At 45.6% G+C, this 17148-nt stretch overlaps 1 protein-coding gene across 6 annotated transcripts in view; it reads right to left on the bottom strand.

The window, feature by feature from the left end:
* RPS6KC1 (ribosomal protein S6 kinase C1) overlaps positions 1-17148 on the bottom strand; it is a 1976431-nt gene that overhangs the window by 479020 nt on the left and 1480263 nt on the right. The window lies entirely within an intron of this gene.

The following is a 17148-nucleotide window of genomic DNA, read 5'->3' as shown; positions in this document are numbered from 1 at the left end:
TGCTTGATGTTCAGTAAGGATGTGATGTGCTGGAACATTTCGTTTGCGAAATGTGGGCCATTGTTTGACCTCAGTACCTTGCACACTCCCCACCTGTGGAAGACCTCCCTCACTAGGAATTTAGCTGCTCTAAATGCATCTGGGTGTGAACAGGGCCCTGCTTCAATCCACCTCGAGAATTGGCATACTACTACAATCATATACCTATTTCCTTAACATACGTTGATCATATCAACATAGTCAATATGGAGATGTCAGAAAGGTCCCTCTGGCCGGGGTATAGTACCTCTTATCACCTTCAGAGTGTGACCGGCCGTAAACTGTTGACATGTGAGACAATTGCTGATAAAATTTGACACATGAGAATTTAACTCGGGGCAGAACCAGTCTTCCCTAATTCGTGCTGCAATTATTTCCTTGCCTGTGTGGGCTGGGTGATTTAGTTGGCTCAGGGCGGTGTTCAATAGTGCCAGTGGTATTACAATCTTTCCAGTGTCACCCTGGCGCCATAGTGCGTCGGTTGGTGACATTGTGTATCCTCTTTTTACCCATATTTCCTTTTCGGCCATTGGTGCAGCCGCTTGTAGCTCCATAATCTGTGTGGCTGGGAGATGGGTGTACCCTTCTCTTATCAACATCTCCTTAGCCATTCCCCTCCCTCTCCCTCTCTGTGACTCTGGGGGGTTCCATATCTCACCAAAGTATGCAGCATACTTCGCATGTGCGTCTGCTGCTGCATTCCCTTTTGAGATGTGGTCTTCACCATTGGTGTGTGCGGTACATTTGACCAAAGCTAATTCTTGGGGGTCATTTATTGCTTCAATTAGTTCAGCCAATAGGAGGGCGTGTTGCACTGGAGTGCCATCAGCTCTCCTAAACCCTCTTCTTCTCCATTTCGACAGCCCTGAGTGGACAGTGGACGTAACATATGCGCTGTCGGAATATATGGTCACTCGTTTGTCAAAGCTTTCCTTCAACGCCACAATCAGTGCAACTAATTCCGCTGCTTGAGCGGAGTAATGCTGTGGTAATTGTACACATTTCATTGCCACACACACCGGTACCTCCATCATTTTTACCACTGCTGCCCCAGTCCTCCTTATACCATCCCTTTGGTCGATAGTTGATGACCCATCAATGAACAGGAGCTCACCTCCCTCTAGTGCGTTTTCTTCAACCTTTCTAGTACATGAGTACATTTCAGTTATTTGCGTACAGTCGTGGGCATAATCTCCCTCCTCAATTACTTCTGCAAGGAACCTTGTAGGGTTGACCGTGCTACATCTAACAATTGATAGTTCAGCTCTGGATAAAATGATCTCATAACCTGATGCCCTTTGCGTGGTTAGGGTGGACTTAGGTTTATTCAATATCGCAAATAGTGCATGTTCCACAAACAGTGTAGTTGGGCACCCCATGGTGATTGCTGATGCTTTCTCTACCACAAAAGCAGCTGCGGCGAGACCTTGTTCGCAAGGGAAGTGACCTAACATCACAGGATCTAAGTGGCCGCTGTAAAATGCTACTGGTTTGTAGCCCATGCTTGTTTTTTGAGCCAACACTGCTTTCATTACTGCTGAGTCGCAATGTGAAAATATAAAAAATTGTTGCTCAGAGTCTGGGGATGCCAGTACCGGAGCAGTTGATATCGCATCTTTCAATTCATCAAAAGCCTCTTTCATTTCCATTGTCCACCGCAACTTTTTCTCCTCTTTATTAGCTTCCTTTAACCCCTCAAGCAGGGGTCCTATGTATGAGCTGTAATCAAATACCCATGCTCTACAGTAGTTGCACAGACCCAGGAACTGCTGCAGTTCCCTCACTGTTTGTGGCACTGGTGTGTTTGAAATGGCCTGTGCCCTTTGTGGTGCAATCTTTCTTCCATGTTGGGATATGAGCTGACCAATGTAAAGTACCTGTTCTTGACAGTACTGTAACTTTTCCATATCTACCTTGTAACCTTTTTCAGCCAATATTGTCAGCATCTTTAATGAGTCCTCTCTGCATGTTCTTTCGTTTGTGCTGCAAATTATTATGTCGCCGACATACTGCAACACTGTGCTTTCCACTTCAATGTTACCCAAATCCATCTGTATTACTCTGTTGAATATTGAGGGTGATTCGCAGTACCCTTGTGGTAATCTGGTGTGTTTCCACTTTGTGTTTCTGTAAGTGAAGCTTGTCAGATCTTGTGATTCTGGGTGCAATGGTATTGAGAAAAAAGCATTTTTAAGGTCGATCACCGTAAATCGCGATGCTTCCGCTGGAATGCCACACAATATTGTGGCCGGGTTTGCGGCTATGGGGTATTCTGCTTCTACTATGTTGTTCAAGGGCCTGAGATCCTGTATGAAGCGCCAAGACCCCCCTTTAGCCTTGCGCACTGGGTATACAGCCGTGTTACATGGCGATTCTGAGGGGACCAATATGCCATTATTTATAAGGGCCGTTATGGTTTCATATATGCCCTCATCTGCCTCTTTTGATAGTGGGTACTGTTTCACTCTGGGGAGTATTGCACCTTTTTTCAATTTTATCCTTACTCCCCCTATACTTTTTATGCACCCCACGTCATAGGGGCTAGTAGTCCACAATGATGTGGGTACCTTTGTCATATCCTCCTTAAAGAAGGGAACTGGGGTGGATGTGGGTGCCTCAAGTGCCATTGCAATTTTCTGTGCTACTTGTTTGTACGCCACTCTTAGCCATATTTCCACACTCATCATAAACACCATTTCACCTTCCTCCTTTTCTTCTGAGAACAGCTCCTCATCTGACACCTGGGTGAGCCTACATCCTTCTGCTAGTGCTATCACTGCCCTCCATGCTCTTCCTTCTCTGTCTTGGGCATGTACAGCAATGTAATCAGCTGTTGCTATAATGCTCTCAATGTCCACTGGAACCACCTTTCCTTCTGGTTCATTCACTGGTGTTTCTGGTCTGAACAAATAGGCTGCTGGCCTCCTCCAGATCTTTCCCTCTATCCCTGGCATCCATGCAAATGCCACGTCTGTCCCGTACTGGAAGAGTTTGCCATCTACTGGCTCCGCCCTAATCGCTATCTGTCCGCAGTATGCTTGCATAATCTGTCGTGCTGTGAGCATGTTAATCCCTGGAGTAGAGCAAATTATGCCGTCCTCAGTAAAGGAGATCGTCATATTCAACCTGTTCATTATGTCTCTCCCCAGTATATTTACTGGTGAGGCACTATAATATAAAAGTGGAACTGACATGTCATAATCTCCTATAGATAAGGGAATGTTATCAGTAAAAGGAACCAACCCTCTAGCCCCAGAGAATCCTTGGGTGTTCATGGCTTCGCCTGACATCTTAAATTTACCTTCCCTTATGCAAGACCGTGTCGCCCCGGTGTCAACAAGGAATGATAATTTTTTGTCACCTATCGTTACCTCTATACGTGGTTCCTCCGCACTATTAGGTGTTACTGACAGGATGGGACACACCAAGGCCGTCTGTGGGCTGTCCTATTGAGGGTACAACGATTGACCATTTCCTGTGTAAGGGTTGTGTCCCAGGACCGTCACCCTACCCAGTTGTGTTTGTTGTGCTTGGGGTTGTTGTGTTATCGCTACCTGTTGTTGTGGCAGTGAATATGTCTGTGGCTGTTGTTGTGTTATTAGTTGTTGCTGTTCATTTCCCTGTTGCAACGTCTGCTGTTGCGGTATGCCCTGCTGTTCCTGTGTGGCCCTCGGTTGCCCCTGTTCACTCCATGATGGTGTTCCTGGTCTTACTCTACATGTGCGCGACATGTGCCCTACTAATCCACAACTCCAACACACCGGTGGTTCCCTACTCTGCCATGGAAAGCTCCCTGTATTGTCCTGGTATACTGGTTGCCCTGTGGGGTAGGAATTTGTAAGTCCTCACACCTGCTGTTGTGTGTTATATCCGTATCCTCTCCCTCTCATAATTCCTCCTCTTCCCCTGTTGTAATTATAATACCCAGCTCCTGGCATTGAGTATCCTCCTCCCATGTTGGTCGTGTATGGTTGGAGTGGCGGCACCTGTTGTGTTATAGTCTGTGAGGGTGGTATTTGGGAGGGATCTTGTGCGGCCACTACTTGTGTGGGGCTTTGGGTCATTGTTATAGGTGTAGTTATTAGTGCCCCTTCCATTGTGTATTTAGTAAGTTTTTTCTGTACTAGTTTAGCCTCTTCCGTTTCCCTGTCCTCTTCCTTTTGTTTCATTTTTCCTTGCCATGTCCTGCAATGGTGCACTATTGTCAGTTGTATTTCTGGCCATGCCTTTGCTTCCATTCCCACTACTTTCTTCAGTTGTTTCTGAACTCCTTCTGGGAGCCCTTGTACTAGTATATGATAAAATATTGCTGGTGTTTTGTCCCATTGTTCTCTAGTTTCCATGCGCCACTTCTCTTGGATTTCCTGGATATAATCAACAGGATCTTCGTTCTCACGCATCTTGCGTGAGGTAATTGCTCCTATGTCTGATGTGTCTGGGTACTGTACCCTCAATGCCTGCCATAGTGCATGTCTGCAGTTTGCGAATGGTGCCCCATCATGCGATGTGTTTGTTATTGTTACCCCAGGGAATCCCGCTCTCTTCCCAATGTCATCCGCTGCATCCCCTAATATCGATATTAGAAGGCCCTTTACGTTTCCCACTGCCAGTTTCTGTCCTGCGGTGTTTTTTTCCATTTCATATATCCATTTACCCGCACCTCCACTTAGTGATGGGAGCCTGCACTTTATATTCTCTTTGTCTGTATGCTTCCAAGGGACGTACTGTGGTCTAACTCCTCCCCTCTCCAGACGTGGCATTAGGTTATGTCTCGTTTTACCCTTTGTGTTCCATAAAATCGAGTCCTCACACCCTTCCTCTTCTTCCCTCTCTTCTACATCGTCAATTTCGTCCGTATTTCCCCTGCTCGTAACTCTTTCTTCTCCATCCTGTCCCCTTCTTCCATCATTTCCTGTATTTAATGTGGGCGTGTGTAGTCGTCCTTCCTGCCTGCGTCTAGGGAGGTCTCTAAGCCGATATGCATAGGGTGTCAGTTCGTCTGTGAAGGGCGCAAGTTTTATTGTACGTAATGAGCGTGAGGTGGTTGAGCATGTAGGGTGGGGTGGGAGAGGGCGTGATGTGGACGGTGAGGCCTCATGTGTCTCTCTTTCCGCTATGCCTTGCTCTTCCTCCTCACTTCTCTCCAGTTCATCCTTTCTCCTACGGATCCATGGTGAGTCTGTGTTGGTCCGGGTGATGTATAGTTTATCTAGGCTTTCCCTTTCACTGTTTCTTCCTTCCTTCTCCACTCCTCCTTCTTCCTCACTACAAAAGTCACTCATAAACGGCATCCCCCACTCTGTCTTTTTTCCCTTGATTGTTACTGTTTTTAAGTCTATCAGGTCCGGTTCTCCCTTTTCTCCTTTACCAACCGCTCCCCTTTGCGCTGATGTTGTTGCTACTTCTGTGTCTCTATATACATCCCCCCCTTACTTCACTCTCCCTTCTCCTATCTTCTCTTTCTCCTTCATTTCTCTCCTCCATCTCCCTACCATTTTCCTCCCTTTTCCTTTTTAATTCCTCCATTACTTCACTACTCACCTTTTCCAATATCCTTTCATCCTCTTTCTTCCTTTCCCATCTCACCCTCTCCCTTTCTAATATACTCTCTATCACCCTCCCTTCTTCGTATTTCTTAGTCGTTTCTGATAGTAATCTCTTCTTCCACATTGCCATTTCTCTTTCTTTCTCTTCTTCTTCCCTTTTCCTCTCTCGCAGCACTGCTCTTGATACCCTTTCTGCTGCTGCTTTTACCCTTTCAGCTTCTCTCCTTTGCTCCTCAGTTCGTTCCCTTATTTTTTCCAATTCGTTCTTACCTTCTTTCCTTTCCCTCGCTCTCCCTCTTTCCTCCCTCTCGAGCTGTTTGATCAGTTCGTTCTGCTCATCCCTTAACTCTGCTAGTCGTTCCTCCAAAATCTCTTCCTTTTGTCGTAACAGCTCTTCCCCTCTCATTCCACTCTCCCTGGTATTATCCTCGTCTGTTTTCCTTACTACCTCCTTCTCTTCTCCTGTTAATGAACCTCGTAATTTTAATAGTATCTGTGCAGCTACCCACTCATCATGTCCTATTTCCACAGTTTGTTCTTCTCCAGTCCTCCCCTCCCCTGCTGGCATCTTCCTATGAGCCACATATGGTGGAGGGCTGTATGCCGGGTTCGAGTACCCCTCAGCCGCCCTTAACTGTCCTCTTCCTATTTCTCCTAATTCTCTTAAAGGGTACAACCCCTCTCCCTCTGTTTTCACTACCTTTACGAGGGGTATATCGTTGCTCGGTTCCTTTTTTATTTCATTTGATTTATTATTCTTTTCTCCTCCCTCTTGTCCGTTCCCCGTGTTCTTTGGGTCTTCACTCCCCTTTTTCCCATCCTCTCCTTCCTCCTTGATCTCTTTTTCTTCCGGTATTTCCCCCACAGTGAACATTCCATTTGGTCCTGGTCGAGACCCCTGGAACATCCTCCATAAGTTAAACACCTCCACGTGGTTTGTCAACTTCTTCCCTTTGTATGTATTATGCAAATGGTTTAATAGTGAATGTTGGGTATATGGATTGAAGCTACCATTAGGCGGCCATGGTGTTATCATTTTGTTGTCCGTCCCCTGTGTCCATTCTATGCTATACTTGATCAGTTTCTCCCTATGGGGTGACAGTGTGGTACATATGTGTTGTAGTGGGGTAGTGAGGGTGTTCCCCCACCCTCCCGATCCTGTCCCATGTGACATAGTAGCGCTCCACTTGTTACCCTTCCCCTATTTGGTAGCAGTTATCTCACTAGCAGTTTACAATATACAGCCTTATATCGTTACCTGGCCCCGCAAGTTTGGGGACTTGCGATAGTCCGCTAAGGAAAATTATAAAAATATAGTATTTACATTTGTATATTTTCTTCTGTCTTTCTTCCTTTACACGACACCCTTACGGCCCCCTGCGGCCGAGGCGCACGTAGACCCCTGCGGCTGCGTACCCCTTATGACGTTCTTATACAGTCGTCCTATTTTCACTTGCTCCTCCTCCTTCTTCTACACTTACCGTGGCCGGCGTTCTCCGTGCACAGCCACGTCCCCCGTTTCGCCTTTCCTCGATCAATTCATTACCGTTTATCCCCATTTCCACTCCCTTACCACAGTTCTCTTCCCCACCACTCTCAGAAAGAAAGATGCCTTGTGCTCGGGATATCCTATGAAAGCCCTACTGGTGACGTCACCGATCTCTTCGAGCTACTGGTAAGTTCTTCATATATTCTTTAAGTTCAAAATACACTTGCAATCTACCCCCGTTAACCTCACAGCTGTCTTCCTGTCACTTCTGGAACAAGGTAATCAATAATATAATCGGACTGCGCACGCTGTGTCGCCTCGCGTGTGATACGCCCCTCGACAGGAGGGCTTAACCAGCCAATTATCTTCCGTATTGGGCAACTAACTAGCTACCGCCCACAGGGAAACGTCATCTACCTATCGAGTTTCTTGCTCGAACAATAGGGATCCTCATGTACTCATTGATCAATAAATGCGAAATCGTAGGAAACCACACACACACACACCCTTACACGTGGTTGCGAGCTAGGCCAATCAGTGTCTACGAGCGGCCGCACGTGATGTTTTCGTGCTCCACCCCCCTCTCTCGCGCAACGCAGCCGACTGCTCTCGCACTCGTTCGGCTACCATTCATTTCATTGCCAATACTAAATTGTCAAACCTTCGCCGCGCACCTGTGCAACACCTCCCACCTCCCGTATTTAATTCCTCCCCCCTCCCTCACAATTTCACATTGCTTGTTGTGCGTGGCATGCTCACCAAGTTCTCTTGATGCAGGGCCGCTCAACTGCGTGCACCCCTCCAAGCGGCTCGCCACCTCCCCTCGTCTGGACCACGTCTGGACACTCGCCAACCGCGGGTGGGATACTTCTCAACCGGCTCCCGAAGGCCAATTTCCGGATTGCGTTGTCCGGTCTTCTCGCAGTTCCGCGATGGTCCTGTAGTCCTCAGAAGGGGGCAACGGCAGAGGGGGCCGCGCCGCCGGGCCTCCCCGCAACGGGAGTACCTGGAAAAAAATTAAAAATAAAAAAGCAGATCTTAAACAGATCTCAGCAGTGCCTCCAACTTGTCGGGGGGAAATTCTGCCGGGGTCGGCCGGGCCTTCCGCAGACCTCCGGGCACGGAGGCCCCAACTCCTCCCGTATATCCCAAAAGAGATAGAGTATGAGACACACCAAGAAGCAAGGTGACTCTGCTGTTTATTAGACAAAACGGCAGGGATGGGTCAAGGAGCGTACGCGTCCGTCTTGACACACACACAATCGTGGGGCTCGCAGGCCCTTTTTACCTTAGTATGACGCGCTACTTGCGTCACTTGGAAAGTTTAGCAAAAAACCTATCTCCACTCTGGATTGGTTACTCGAGTGGTAGGGTTAGTATAGCATACATATAGAGAACGGTATTAGTGGTTGAGGGTTAGTCAGGTGGTATACCTGGGCTGTCCCTTCAATTTGATACATGAAAATTGTTACATGAAGACCTCTGAGGATTGGTCAATGTTAATGGCGTCAGTGATAGGAGCCCCATGTTCTGATTGGTCCGCTCGCGAGCCTCCCAGTCTGGGACTATCGCTGTTCCCAGCTCGCGGTGCACCTGTAATTTGCAACAATGTTTTAATATGGGTAGGTGTAAACAATGTGAGGATTTATTCATATGTTGGGAGGTCGACTACTCCCACTGCTGCAGATGTCCAATGAGTCTTTTAATTGTATCTGCCTGTGTCTTGAAACGTGGGATTCAGGCGTCTCCTTCCTCCTGGGCTTGGCATCTTGTCAGGTTTGGCTTTGTCACGTGAGGTGGGACCGTGTTTGAGGCAAAATTCAACACAATTAATATTGTTTTTCCTACTGTGTGCCTGGTTTATCTTGCAGGTGCGACCTTGGCGTTGGCTTGCAGCGTGCGAGATTGCAACATCGTGCCCTTGGCGGTGTGCTCTCGCCGGGCTCATTCTGCAGGGTCAGCAACCCAGTTCTTGCTCATTCAATGTTCATGGAAGCTTTTGCTTGCGGCCTACTTGGGCCTGGTGCATAGGTGGAATTGCTTGATGCAGAGCGCTTTAGGGTACGGTATCATATTGCTCTATCCTCAGTATCGTGTCTCCGTTATATTCTTCATTATGGTAGATGGTTCTTAGAAGAAGCGTGAGCAAGCCTTTTTAGATAAGTTCATGATGCGTCTTGCGTTTCTGCATTTTGAGAGCCTATGTGGAAAATAATAAAGATGCATGTCCGTGAGTATGTCTGTCGCCTACGTCATAGCACTGAGTATATTCTTCGTGTGGATTGGTGTGGGAGTGTCTGGTGTGCATGTTTGCACAGGTGTGCTGACCGTTGGCTAGGTCGTCATGGCATCTCTAACGATGTGTAGGTTTAGTCAAGTTGATCCGTGCCGCAGGTGTCGGCATGGACAGGGCGGGCTGCTGGGCAGGTAGATGGGCACATCCGTATGTTCCTGTACCAGGGTATTTGGTCGTCTGGTAGATAGGCAAACTCTTCTCGTGGAGGGTGTCTAGGCCGTGATCCTCTAGGCAGGCGCGAGAGGGGAAGGGCGGGAGCCTGTTCTTCCATTCTCCCACTTCAGCCCACATTGTGTTAATGAATTAGTTGAACAGATTAGCTTGTTACTAAACATAAAATGCAAGTTTTCTTCCGATTATCACCTGCAAGTGAACGGTGTATGTGAGAGACTCAACGGTCTTCTCAAAGAGAGAATTGCTAAATTAAAACTGTCACTAAAAAAGGGGTGGCTTTATTGCCTGCCCCTAGCATTATATGCATTAAGGAATCTGCCCGGGTTGGACCACCACCTCACACCCCATGAACTAGTAAAAGGGAGGCGAATGAGAATGCCTCCGACTCCTCCATTGAGGATTAGAAGTGAAGCCCAGAAGACAGCTGAAATGTTAGGAAATGAGTTTCTTGCTCATTTGACATTTATGACCGCTAGTATCTCTGTCATTTCAGATAAATTCAAGAGCAAGGGGTGTCGGTCTCAGGATACAGATGAAGACCATTCAGCAACCGGACCTGAAAAACCTTTATCAGTATCTAAATGTTTCAAGGGAGACATTGTGTTAGTACGCAACTTCACTAGAAAGTGGCACAAGCCTCATTTTGGTGGACCCTATATAGTGGAGAACGTCACTCACCCAGCAGTAAAAATCCAAGAACGATGCGCATGGATACACCTCGGTGACATCAAGCTATATGCTGGTGAGACCAGAACACCCCCTACCCAATTTGGAAGCAAGTCAACACGAAGTAGTTCAGCACGTGCAGACTCGGTGACGAGGAAGGACGACGCTTAAACTACAGGCTGGATGTAACACGAATCACAATGACAACATTTGGTTAAAAAATTGGAAGAGGGAACAGTTTCTCGACTCATTCCTTATTGAATTTCTCTTTGGACACCCAAATGGTCCTATCTGATGTCGACATTCACCGGCTCTTGCTTACTGTCTTTATTTTTATTCTGGCATTTCCTGCACTTGTGGGGAAAAGTACTGACATTTGTGTTTTCTTGCACAACCCTAAAAATGGTCCCGTTATAAGGAGATTGCTCTCAGCAATCATTGAGCACATTTTGCAATTACCGGAGCACATAACGAATTTGCCTGATTAAAAAGTTTTATTCCTTCCCTCAAAAATAGTGCACATGCATAATGTGGAATCCTGAAAGTAACACAGTGGCGGGAAATGAGCAAGTGCAGCGGCATATGAGAACTTGCCACCGGTGGGGACTAATGTAGTGGTGTATAATATATGCATGCACAGCAGTCATCATTGTTTTCCTGATTCATTCTTTTGGTACACACTGTTTACTTTATTGGTCCAAAGAAAGCAACAGTCCCCCTGATCCTTCCCTCATCAGTAACCCTTGCAGACATATAGGTTACATGAAGGCCAAGACCATATATGATTATCCCTACACGAATGACACATGCAAAGTCACCCATTTCTATGACCAGTGTTCCTATGATTCCCCCACAAGAAGGTCCATTTTTGATATGATTCATGATCACTATGTATACACACACTATACAAGAAAGAGACCTAAGAGAAGTGCAAGAGAAGATGATTATGAGTTAAATAATTATCTAGACAGTACAGCACACTTGGGCAACAACATGTGCTATCAACACATGAAAGAGGTGGGAAAAATAACCTCTCAGGAGAGTTGCTATGTTTGCGCTCTCCTACCCTATGCATTGGAGAATTCTAAGATATTCATAGCTATAGAGATAGACGTCCAGACAGCTCATTGCCCGACATGCCTTGCACTGCCATGTGAGAGGTACATTCTGGGGTCAAACAGCATCTTTGATGTGGGTGATAGAATGGTCAGCACCAGAAGTAGATGATTACGTTCAAGGTTTGAAAACAAGAGTAAGACCACACACCAGAGATCATGTGATAGATACAAACAACCTGGAATGAAAAAAGCAGGAATCAGATGGGACAAGAACAGAAAGCTCAATTGCCAAGGAAGGACTGATGAAGAAATACGAAGATGCAAGTAGAGAGGACAAATGCAAATTTGGGGAGGAGTACTTTCAATAGATGGTTGGGAAGAAGAAATAGTCGTATATAGAGCAGTGGCAGTAACAGGACATCACAAATCAGTTATTGAGCGTGTGGAGAAGGGATGCAAACCTCTCTGGCCGAAGCTTGCCAAGCTGCTGACATGGGTTGAAGATAGAGGAGGCCCAGTGAAGATAGTGCCTCTGGCAAGCGCAGAGCTATGCTTCAGAAACAATGGCACAAGAAAAGTTGGAAAAAACCAACAATGTGGATGGATCTTTGATGTACCAATAATGAAGGATGGGACAGTAGTGACAATGGATCACTACTGGGCTTGTGGATCCAGAGCTTATATGAAGCTACCCAGGGACTGGGGAGGACTGTGTTCCATGGTGATTATTCACGTTCCAGCCCTAGTCATTCCGAAAGGAGACTTAAACATTGGGGAGTTTCCAAAAGCTGATGCTCATCTGAGAAAGAAGAGAGCACTTGAAGTTCTCAATCGAACACAAAGGGAGAACTATTTCTCAGCTAAATCAAGCGTTTCATGCCATTCCATATGAACACAGATTGTTCAGTCAGACTTCAGCAATATTCATGACAATCTTCATGCCAAGGATCCAAGTGATGATGAATGCCAAATAGTTACAGATAACCAGGTGGGAATTTTTGCAGACGATCAACACTACCGTAAAGGGATTCAATGCTATCAAGAAAGAGCTGAGAGCCATAAGACTGATGACACTCCAGAATAGATATGTCTTGGGCATGATTATACAGCCATTGATGGATGTGTTTATGCCAAAATCAGAGAATCATGTTGCACATTAATACCTGCTCACGACAAAGAGAATGGGACCTTGACAGAGGCCATAACATTGTTGACAACCTTGCAAACCAAAATGGAAGATGAAGTAGAAGATATTGCAGATGACAGCTGGTTTGCATTAATCTTCTCATGGGTACCACAGTGGATGGCGAATATCTTCAAGTTCCTTGGACCATTACTGCTGAGGATAATGTTTGTATTCTGTGTGATCAAGTGCAAGAAGACAGCAAGGAAAGCAGTAGGAATGAAGATCATGATTGATGTTGAATCTGGATTTGAACACAAGGAGCTGACCTATGAAGAGATCAGAGACTATACAAAGGCCAGCATTCATGCACCAGAGGGAACGAAGTTCCTGTATCAAAGAGACCACATGAAGTATGTGGGAAGATGGATCTACTGCAGCCTGAGTGGACAGTGCAGTCACATGACCTGGAGTGTTGATGGACATGTAAAATCAGCAGGATCTTTGAAAGGTGTGATAAAGGTATGGACTGCAAAGAAGAAATTCTTCAAGAGAGGATGTCTGGGGGCGGAGTCTGGTGAGAGAGTGGTCAATGAATCAACCATAGGGGGAGTGTAGAGGAGGAACCAAAAGCCTCCACCGGAAGTCCCGCCCCTAACTTGCCTATCTGTTGAGAACCAGAAATGGTGACAGTGACAAAGGTGATACCTGTAATGATGCCTATAACACGAGCAGCCTTTGAAGCAAAGTATCCATTAAGAAATGCCTATAAAACGAGCAGCCTTTGAAGCAAAGTATCCATTAAGAAAACCATTCTTTATGTATCCACGAAAAGCTGACAGCTTCTTGGGAATGATACCTGAAGAGCATGTGAAGACGGATGAAAGAAGAGACTGGTGATGTCACATGAAGCCAAGTGACACACCTCAGAAGAGATGACAAGAGAGAAGGTGGATAGACCATATAGAATCTGATGACGAAGTTAAGAATCGAGTAAACTTTCATATGCGGAATGAAGATTGCACATGTGGAAAGCACTGAAGAAAATTAAAACCTTGCTATAATTGTACAGACACAGGTTATACGTAGTGAATAGAATATCGCTTGTGAGTGAATTGGCAGCGCAACAGGCTGTCGTATCCGCATTCCTAATTGGACTCCTACCCAAGATTGCAGACATCATTAAAAGGTGTACTAATTGGTTAGTAAGGAAAGACGTTCTGTGGGACAAGACAAGGAGGGGGGGGGACAAGGGAATATGGCACTTTTCTTTTTAAACTCAAATCCATGCAAAGCCCCCGGACAGACAATAACCTGCCCCGAATACACACAGTGATTCGTGTAATTCTTGAAAGTAGTTTGGCTGCTGAAAATGAGAATGTTCAAAAGGGCCAGCTCAACAGTCAACACATTCTTTTCCCTAAATTCTTTCCTCCGCAAATGCTGCAGGGCCAGCAACATCATTGCACAGAAAGGCCAATTCTACTTGATCCATCAGCATCTTACCTAGAATATTATGCTAGTAGTCAAAACGAATCTTGTCTAGGAGACACTGGTGCTTTCCCATTCCACAGCTTCAGAATGTCCCATGCCCTGTGTTCAATGAAGTCACAAATGATGCAGGTATTGGTGGACAGCCTATACCAACCTTGTTTCACAACCATGGACGTTTGGGTCCATCTCTGAATATCGTAATTTTCTGCTGAGCCCTGGAGCCCTTTGATAACTGTGAAACCTTGGAATTTAGATGTGGTGTGTAAAATGGGTTGCACAATTTTTGTTCTCCCATTGTATTTATTTGGAAGTACCCATACACAGGAAATTGGAGTATTTTGGTGTGCTGCAGGTCCCAGCGCCTTTAAGAAACAGACCACAGAAAAGCTCTCCCTCGTTCAAGCAAAGATTGTTAGACCATGTTCCTCTGCAATTATGGTTCTCATGCAAATGAGGTAGGACGCGTACTGAATGTTAAACCTGTGCATATCACCCTGAACTCTGCCTAGTAAATTCCCTGTATCCCACAACATGCCATTTCAAAAGAAGCAGAAAAAGATGTATAGCTCGTCATTGAACGTCTGCTTCAAGGATCATTGTATCAACCTGAATCCTTTGCGTAACCCCGATCCATGCTGTGAATGCAGCCATCCTGCTGTGGGATGTTTTCACCCACGCATCCAAGCCCTACAACATCGCTGGCAGCAGAACCATTAGAATGGCCACTGGAAAGCATGCTGCTAACCAGAAATCACCAGTAAAAGCACAGTGAAAACCTGACAGATAGGCCACCATCCACTTTTGCCTCTGTCAGTGTTAATACAGGAGACCATTACCAGACCCCATCCTTTGGCTGCACACAGAGCAAAATCTGTGCAAAGGAATATAGAGCTGTTCAAAATACGTTTTATTTGGTGTCAAAAATTGCTAAGATCATGGCTCACCAAAAGGATACAACTTCTTGTTGGGTGTTCTACATGACTCTACTGCAAGAATCCACATCAGTACAACGTCAGCAAGAATCATATGTTATTATGACAAAATTCCATGTTAAAGACATTTGATTTAAAGACAGCTGTCAAAAATGGGTGCAGTACCGGTGCTCGCCACTGACAGGTGCTGGCGATTTCTAAATCCTGACAGGAGAGCTGTCTTGCAGAAGCTAAATATGCCAAAGCAGAGAAGTCTATGAAAATGCCATATAGAGTGCCACACATTGATTTAATGTGGAGAAAGACTTGATTAAAGATATGTTGCTTATTTTCAGTTTATATGTTATATTTTTTTCACAAGGAACTAAGTTGCAATTGATTAGAAGGCAGTCTGATTTAATTAAAAGTTCAAGAGGCCTTCTGTCCCTGGGAAGCCTTCACACCTGGTCTTACCACCAACAGCACAGGATATTGCATTGACATGTAAATCAAGAGAGGAGGAGATTTTCTCTGCAGCCCAGAGGAAGGAACAATGGGGGCTTTGGGATGAATAGAATATGCTGATTTGAGGTGTAACTCAACACTGCTCTGGGAGAAGCAAGACATGTGACCACCTGACTCACCAAGCTTCTAGGGGCGGACCAGACTGAGTTGTGGATTTAATATTGCACCAAATATATGTTTAAGGAAAATGCTTCTAAAATATTGTATCAAGCTGATAGAAATGTACAACTTTGGGATTCTTAATATGACAAATGCCCTCACAGTTTGAGACAAGCTGAAATCCGTACGATGTTCTGACACCAAACCCCGGGATTTATTTATATTGTACACACAGTGTTTATGCTAGAAAAATGAAAACTTACAGTAACATGCTCAGAGAGGGTGTGCACCTCCGTGTAAGATTTGGTGCAAAACCAATATTGCGAAACCTACCAAAATCGCGAATATGTTGTCATTTCTGAACCCAAGCTCTTAGAAAGATCAGGGTTGAACAGAGACCCGTCTTAATTAATCTGTGATGTGTACATGTATTCTCAACAACTTGTGTATCTGGGAAGCATGTTTGGTTATGAAAAATTGATTTCTAAGTAAAAGCAGAGGGGAGGGATTTCAGCTTCAGCCATAAATATGACACCTGATGACTCATTCTGACTCACTACTTCATTCTCCAGTCAGGTCACAGGGAATCCTCTAACCTATCAAATCCTTAGTGGGTTGGGCCTAGAAAGTCAACCTCTACACCCACTTAGAAAACACATAAAAAGGGACTGCTGAGACCCAGATGGGAACACTCATTTTTCCACTACTCACCGATTCCTCCGCAGCACTCTGCCTGACCGGATCCAGACAATATCCAGAAGAACTTAGACTCCAGATAGATCCAGAACAAAGCTTTAGAACCCAGCTCTAGAACCTTAAGCAGGGGCCTAACCCAAAAGCTGAACTCTTCTCAGCAGGTCTCAGCCTTGCCGTGCTGTTTGCGACTGGCTAGAACCCTGTGCCAGAACCAGACCCAGAAAGCAGTGCAGTATCCAGAACCCGCTTGATCCATTCCAAGAGGCCAGACCAGACCACTGTCCCGTGCTGTGAGCAGAACCAGTGCCTGAGACCGTCCTGTGGCGAGTGAAGTCCAAACCTGACCAGATCGGTGACGAGGCCAATTTCCATTCCATTCCAAAACTAGGAGTGAGTATTTAGTCTAGAACTGTGCATAGTCATCTCTTAGTCTAAAGTAATCGTATCCCATCCATTTCAACCTGTCCAGAACTGCATTTAGAATTTTGTGCAGAGAGGTCAGAGTAGAACAGGGAAGCAGAGGCGCACATTACTCCCAGCGCAGAGAAATGCAGCAAGTGGACATGAGAGCGTATTAATCAGTATGAGTGGAGAGAGGCAAGACTAACCTGACCCAACAGCCAAGTGAAGGCTGTACAGACACAAAGGACATTTTGTGAGGTGTTGTAGGAATTTTGCCAGCACTTTTGTTAGTGAGATAATCGAGAAGCAACAAGGTTAACTTAGTGATGATGAGGGAGTAGCATTCTCAGTGAGTGAGGTTCAAGCCTCAAAACGTAGGAGTGGGAAACTCCAAGTAAGAGTCAATGGTGAAGTCGTGAGGATTCCAATAGATTCATGGTTAAATTTTACCATCATGGATGGTAGAATCAGGGCTTAGTGCTTTGGGGAAAAAGGGGAGCTTCTAGGTTTCTGGGTAATGCTCAGAATGCCTATGGCAGGTCACTATTGAAATTATGGGGTGATTTATAGTGATACTAAAATTTGGGGAGCGCAATACTGAGAGAAGAGTTTATGTCTCCAACGAAGGAG

The sequence above is a fragment of the Ambystoma mexicanum genome, chromosome 4q (genome assembly GCF_040938575.1).
Source record: "Ambystoma mexicanum isolate Mex_15411 chromosome 4q, UKY_AmexF1_1, whole genome shotgun sequence".
Classification (NCBI taxonomy): Eukaryota; Metazoa; Chordata; class Amphibia; order Caudata; family Ambystomatidae; genus Ambystoma; species Ambystoma mexicanum.
Note: the sequence above shows the minus strand (reverse complement) of the source record. Positions and strands in the feature narration are given on the sequence as shown.